This window comes from Syzygium oleosum, unplaced genomic scaffold (assembly GCF_021117445.2).
Source record: "Syzygium oleosum isolate NSW1041296 unplaced genomic scaffold, Sole_v2.1 Sole_v2.02, whole genome shotgun sequence".
Lineage (NCBI taxonomy): Eukaryota > Viridiplantae > Streptophyta > Magnoliopsida > Myrtales > Myrtaceae > Syzygium > Syzygium oleosum.
Genome location: NW_026607486.1, coordinates 7,189,745 through 7,197,334, shown reverse-complemented (window position 1 = coordinate 7,197,334; position 7,590 = coordinate 7,189,745). Strand labels below are relative to the sequence as shown.

General features: G+C 39.7%; 1 pseudogene; it reads right to left on the bottom strand.

Annotated features, from left to right (window-relative positions):
* Positions 1-1,477: 1,477 nt before the first annotated feature.
* Positions 1,478-5,685, bottom strand: LOC115689412 (uncharacterized; annotated as a pseudogene).
* Between the last annotated feature and the right edge of the window lie 1,905 nt (positions 5,686-7,590).

The window sequence follows — 7,590 nt, the reverse complement described above, 5'->3', positions numbered from 1 at the left end:
AACACGACCGCGTGGTAGAGATAACAACTTTCCGTTCCCAATGCCAATTTACAACGGGTGAGATGCATAACTAGTGTTCATGTGAAACCTCTCAAAATAACTAGTGAAGTAGCGTGTCATATGGCTGTAAGATCGATCGATGAGGTCATTTCAGCCCTGTCACAACTTCCTAAATCACAGATTCGTGCAGATTCGCAGATTCAGGTCAAAATTGGATCTCTTGCATTCATGTGAGAATACGAGTTGGCCACCGCCTCCCCAAGAGCTTGGCGCATGAGGCGAGTTTTAGTGATGCATACTAATGTATGAAACATCATCCAAAATTTTTAAATCTGGCCATTGGAGCTACAAGCCAGGGCATTGCCAAATTTTTTGTCTACGTCCCGCAATATATTTTCTTGCGTCCACCACTTCAAATGCATACTTATCGGGTCCACACTGTCCGTGGCTAATCATGCATAACAAGAGAGAACTCTCGATTAATCTTGTTCCCGGCTTGGAGACCCCCCGGCCCCCATTGCACACCAGATTCCAAACCAAGAAGATAATGCTTTGCAGTACTTAGATGGACCATTTTCTGCCATTCAAATCAGCGAGACTTCTAGCTAGCCACACATCATATTGCAGAGAGGACAGGCGTTCATCTCCATAACTGCTGAAATAGAAGGGCTTCAAAAAAAAAGTAAAATGATCTTCAAAACAAGGGTGTAGAGAATTCTGATATGAGCTGTCAGATCTCCCCAACCCACAGATTGGACAACAAAGAACTGGATGTATCCTTGAGTGACACTCTGCCTTAGCAAAATAATCCCGTGTCCGGTAGCATGACAGAATATCAAACGGGATCGTGCAAGATATCCAACAGCATTAAGTAAGCTCACTGCCATATAATCTAAAACCTGTACATGAGATGTGATGAACTTCATTTCGGCGGGTCTCCACCACAATCTCCAGGAGTATTTTTGTTTCTAATTATACACACACTCCCTGAACAATAATTTAAAACCTGCTCCAAATTAAACAAACATCAAAAATACATTCAGGATTCAGAATCTCCATGTTCACTTCATTTGTAAGAACAAAGAGGCCAAAATATTCCTTACCAGTTTCATAACCATTGTTGCACAAGAAGCCTTTCTCGATTCGTTTCTTCATCCACCCATTAATTGCTCCAGTCAGAGTCATTTCATAATCCTTTAGTATTCCAGACAACATAAGTTCCCCTTTTTCTGAACTCGCAAGGGTGAAAGCCATTCATGGCCTTACCCATCAAAGCCATAGCAGCTATGCTTGGAAATTGCTTCTTTTGAAACTCATCGACTGATGCCTTTGTACTATGTGGCTCGCAGAGCACGAAGGCTTCAGGCTTCTTTTGCAAGGAAGCAGCTGGGCTGCGACACCACCGCCGAATCCAAGGGTGTGAAAGCAATGCACCTCGACTCTTCCCAACAGAACCACTGGAAGATGATCCACCATCTTTTGCTAACAAAGCAAATTGACCTAAAGCCATCTGTTCTTTGTCATGACAATTACCAATGATCTGTTCTGGGCTTGTCGTCCTCTGCTTCATAACTTTGCCAACTAACTCATTGTCCTTTCCGGAGGAACAAGCACCCCCAACTTTTAAGCTTTCACCACCATGAGGTAAAGTCTTCAATCGCTTCAGCCATCCGTTTCTTTGCTCTGGTCCCCCATGACTGCAGAAGTAAGTTTGGGATTTTGAATCTGTCACCTGATCAGCATGAGAAAAGAGTTGCTCCATGTCCAAACTCTGGGTTTTCGATGTACTTGGCTCCCTCTCATCAATAGAGCTTGACAAAGATGTAAGTTCAAGATGCTTCCGTTTTGGGACTTTTGTCTCAGGCAAATCCCCATTTACTGCCTTGCCTCCAACTTCACCAGCTGAAGTGGCAGCAGCCAGAGAGAGCGATAGCTTTTGGGGCATAACAATGTCCTGCAATGTCAAAGGTGGCCGTAACTAAGTGGTAACAGAAACCCTGTAAACTAGGTTGCAACAATCTAATGCTTCAAAAGCACTGCTTCCAGCATACATTAGGAGATAAAACACTATAAGCAAATGCAATTCTAAGCTTTTCTTTTGACTTCAAATCCATTGATCGCTCATGCCTCAAACTCCAAGCATTAACTTAGTAAATTGTCATAACTTATTCGTATGCATGTCTTCCAGTATATCAGCATTATTTTACGTAGGTAGCTGACAGCATGATATTTTAAGTAGCTCTTTCCGACAACTTGAAGACCATCTTCATTGCACCGTGCAGCAATGGCATAATCTTAGTTTAGCCATAAGAGATGAATAATGACTGATAATGCTCAAGGATATCTGCAAGGACTTTAACAACAGTTGTCTCATAAACGACAAAACACTTCTAGATCAAGAGAGATGCCTCTCATCAGATTAGACCTCCATCAGCCCTAAGGAGGGAAAACTAGAACAAAAAATAGAATGCCCACTGGGTTTATGACTTAGCATAGTTATAAACTATATGTAACTCAGCAAACGATATATTTAGTTGACATAGCAAGGACCTCAATACAAAAGATTATAGAAAGTCTGTATCCTCCACCAAGCATCAAGAAACAAGCCAGCTTCATTAATAAAGAATAAACCAATGAACGGTTAAACTTATCGAAGAGAGCAAATTTGGCAACCATTACCTTGTTCACTGGTGATGAAGCATCTCCTGCAATCAAAAGTGAAAAAATAAAAATTAGCAACATGCAACACAATAGTAAAAATGAAAATGTCCAAGAGACCTAAATAACAGCAGAACTATATAGAAATTAATCTTAATGGAGCATCTGAAGTGAAGCTAAAGGATTGCAGCACTGCCAGAGTAAAAGGACGACCGTGGTTCTGTAATGATAGCAGGTGTAGGTACACATACCAGAAAGATGATTCTCCCGAAAAGCATCCATGTCCATTGTATCAGTTTCAGCAGATGATTCATTCTTCATTGCCATCACAGAAGTTCTGCCATCTGCAGCATCTTCCTTTTCTTCACTGTCTGTAGAGCTCCATAAAGGTTGAAGCTTCACTCCATGCTGACTACGCAAATTATTTGGAGACAAGCTAAGAACTTCACCAAATGCATGTCCATTACATTTGGCCGATACTGTTGACTCCCTGATGATTTGACCCCCTTTAGACAAGTTAACACCAAAGTTTTTACTAAAGAACAAGTGCTGTGTTGTTTGAGAAATTTTTGGCTGGAAACTCGAAAATCCTTTGGCAGAGTCTGCACTGGTGCATATTTTCATTGTGTCTACATCAAGAAAAGAATGTCCTGGTCGAGAAGAATATTCCTGGCGTAATTTTTCCAGCTTAGACCCCTCTGGTGGACTACTCTGGCATGGAAAGAACTTATTAGTGAAATGATCTTGAATTTTCTGGTACTTTTTGACCGCTAAGACTGTTATTGGGTTTTTGCTTGTCATAGGATCATTTAGTAGCGGAGCACCATCACATATTGCAGTCTCGGATATTTGGGAATGCAGCATACTCTCATCTTTCTTCTGACCAATATAAACAGCTGAGCAAGGGTGATAGTCACGATGGTCATGCTGCAGCTGAGAAAATTGAATGTTTCTGAAGTGTCCTTTGGCCGTCAAAGAAGTGCTCGATCTAGTAATATTTTTTTGTCTGTCCAGGGAGGTAACAATGGCAGTTCCCCCAGCTTCTAGTCCATCTGGAATACCTTGAGAGCTAGATGATAAATGATTACCATGAAAAGAGCTAGAAACAACTAGTTTCTTCTTCTCAAGAAAACTATGTGATTTCACTGGCATTCCAGAATTATAGGTTGAACCTCCAAATTCCAGATGGCATTCCCTTGATTGAGTTTCTGCCTCAGGAGGAGCCCAAAAAGATGTTCTCTCTTTTCTATCTAGACATAGAGGAGAAGTATTTGTATCAACATGTGGCCTCAATGATTCAGCAAAGAAGTTAGCAGCTTGGTCATTCTTAAGAGTCAAAGAACCATCTCCATTTGGGTAAAGGCCAGACAAAACAAAGGGTTGGGGTGCTAATCTTTCTTTCATGAAATCTTCCGAAATCATCTCTAAATTCTCATTTTGCATTTTAGCAGATCCTGATGCTGCTACGTCACAAAATTGTTTGCCAGCTAATTGACACAGACTATCTGGTCCGCTAACAAGCCAGTTCCGCTTAACCTCAGAATCATTTTCCATGAACTCGTGATTAGTTGATAACTGATTCTGAGTAAGGGGTACAGATTTACACCTTGTTCGTACCCAGTGAGCCATCCAGACAGATTGATAAGAATGCAAAGACTGCTCAGCTGTTCCTTTACTTCGATAAAATGACTGCTCAACATGCTTTGACATGATAAAGAAAGTTGATGAAAACTCCCAGGTTAGATGATGCCTCTTCCAGGAGAACCTGCAGTCAGCTGGGGGAAGCAAAAACCTGTCACACATACAAGCTCCTTACTTATAAAGCCAAAAGAATGTAATTAGCATAGACAAAGGCTGATTAGCCTATGCACTCAAGTAACAAAAGATAGAATCAAACTTCTCAAATAGATTAGTTTGAAACTTAATGGAAAGCCAAGAAAGATCAAGGAACGTTATTGTCAACGAATGGGAGTCTGATGGCAAACCATTGCATGTTTTTCCCCTGCCTCTAGCATTCATGAACCATTTATCTGACAACATCAATTGTTTTGTTAATTGAGAACACAGTGTCATGACATAACAGAACACTCTCTGCAACCAAGCCACCAACATAGCTCCGAAGAAACACTTCCCATCTCATCAGTAGGGAGAAAATTCAAGATGCTAATGCCAACTAAATTCTGTTCCATGTTCTACAAATAAGCAAGGTCCTTATATTAACATATCAGACTCAAATTCACTATAACTCCTCCAAAGAACTCTAATTCAAATTCAAATTCAAGCAAACGCCATCAAAAACTAAACATATGCAAGAATCGACCAAGAGCAACAGACGCGTGAAAGACGGCATCAAAAAACACAGATGCTCCAAGAAAACAAACCCATCTCCACGGAGAACAAATTCATCATTTCTCAAGAGCTTCAACCGACCGATCCTTAATAAACCCGGAAATCCCGACCAAATCCAGCTTCTCGCAGAGCAAGAGCACAATCGCAACCAAGCAATTCCGTTTCCCGCAACTCTTGTTCGTTACCAAACACGAGAACCGGAGGATCTAGTCACCTTGCAAACGCCAAACCAACCTCGAACTCAAACAGCACCGCGGACAGAAACAGCAAGACAAGCTCAGGTCGCATTCAACGCGCAAAACGAAGACAGAATTTCACGACCCAAGAATTCTAAGGTTAAAAAAAAATGAAAACCAAACGACGACCTCCATACCCACGAAACATGCTCCGAGAACTCTCTCGAAACAATCATCAACTCCACAGCCGCGGGTCGAACAAGAACGCGAAACACACAACGAGCCCAACCAACCGCAGCAGTTCAAACTCACCGTCAGAGCTCGCGCGGGCAGATCCAGCACCGGAGGCGGGGACGGCAGCCCATCCGCCGCGACGGGTCGCGTCCGTACTCCGCTTCCCGCGAGGAGAATCCCGGGAGCTCCGGCGCTCGTACGAAGACGGTGGTTTCGGTTGGATGACGATGGGAATGGAAACAGGGGCGAACATATTTATATACGTGAAGAAGCCGAAGAAGGGAGAGAGAGAGAGAGAGCTGGGACAGCCGAGCGTGCTTCTGTTTTTTATTTTTATTTTTTTTTTTGGGTTCATCTCAGCCACATGCGAATTTTAAATTATATTTTTATATTCCCGGGGGGGGACCCACACACATTGCGCTTTTTCAATTGGTTCTCCTGTCTTTTTTGATTAGTTTATTATTATTATCATTATCATCATGATCAGTTCGGACTAATGAAAAGATCTTCGTTTTATTTATGTTTTTCTTTTTGTATTTTTTTTTTAATTAACGACGAAGGAAAGGGTTAGCGGCGAATCCTGGTTTCTTTTATTGTCTGTTTTTTTATTTTTTATTTTTTTAAAAAAAATAATTTACCCAAGTGCTGAAAAAGAAAATTTTAATTTATCCAAGGAAAGGGCCTCCATAATTTTTTTTTAAAATTTTTAATCGGTGTCCAATTATGCCGGCTAATTTAGCCGTTCGGTTTCGGATTTAGCTCGGAGAGAGAAGGAGAAACCATTAACTATCATCTAATTAAGTTAGGCAATTGCTGTTTATCATCATCAAATGCCGTCGTGCCAAAACTTTAATTCTAAATAAGATTATCGATTCATGCGACGAGTGAGTTTTCTCAATTTGTGCATATTTCATTGCACTGGGAGAGGAAATCTATAAATCGATTATAAGTGGAACGGGAACAGAAAAATTGCCCTACTTTAATGATCGAATTGTTTGTACTAATTAATTAAATAATTCATATCACGATATAGAAAGAGCATGGAAAATGTAGTACGTCAAAAGACGGATCAAAGTGTTAAAAACCTAGAATCAGAGTCCATCGAACTTCCACGCGGATTCATCGATAGAAGACAAAAACATCGTTTTAAATCAATAATTTTGTTTGTGTATTCTTGTGTTTTTTTCTTAATGACAGCGATGCTCAATCAATTTCCCATTATCAGAATACATCTCGCCCTTTTCATATATTTTCAAAAATAAACTATTGACATAAAAAATTAGGTAATTTTCCGATGAAAATAAATAAGTCAAAAATCTCAGACAACTTGCAAACTTTGGTGATTTTGAGAAAGTATAGTATAAGTAGGTTAATCTCCTAACTATATAGTATTATATAGGGTTAATACCACAAAAAAAAAATCCCAAACCGGTACATTTGCGATAAATTTATTCCAAACTAATTTTTTTGTCACGAAAAACCCCAAATCGGTACACATGTGATAATTTTACCCTCTATTAGTTTTCGTTAAATTTTACCGTCAAATTCCTGAATTGGATGACACGTGACAGTTGACGGATGTACCAGTTTGAGATTTTACCATCTATCTGTCATAGATGTACTATTTTATGGTTTTTCATGATATTAATCCAATTTAACAGATGATAAATTTGTCACGAATGTATCAGTTTGGGATTTTTTATGATCAAAAAATTAATTTAAGATAAATCTATCATAAATATATCAATTTTAGTCTAGAATAAATTTACGAGTATAACATATTCTCCGTAATATTAATTCAAATGTATATACAAAAAAAAAAAAAAGGTGCTGTGCTTGTCCATTTGATTAGATGGAATGAGCAAAGGATTTAGTACACATGGGACCCACCAATCGGAAACTTGTGGCAGCTTGAGATGTAAAATATAATAAGTATCTTTTCTTGTGAATTGGAATATCCTTCTTGGGAGCAATGTAACTGGTCGATCTACCGCGGATCCCCTTGACCTTTTTATTATTATTATTATTTTAACTGTTCGCTTTCTCGGATTTCGAAAATATCTACCGCCCACTATGCACAACAAAAATATCTTCTCCCGCTTGATCTTTCCTCATTTCATCCCTTCTCTTCTCACACCGGTCAATAGCATTTAAATCTTTGTGGGTTATAATA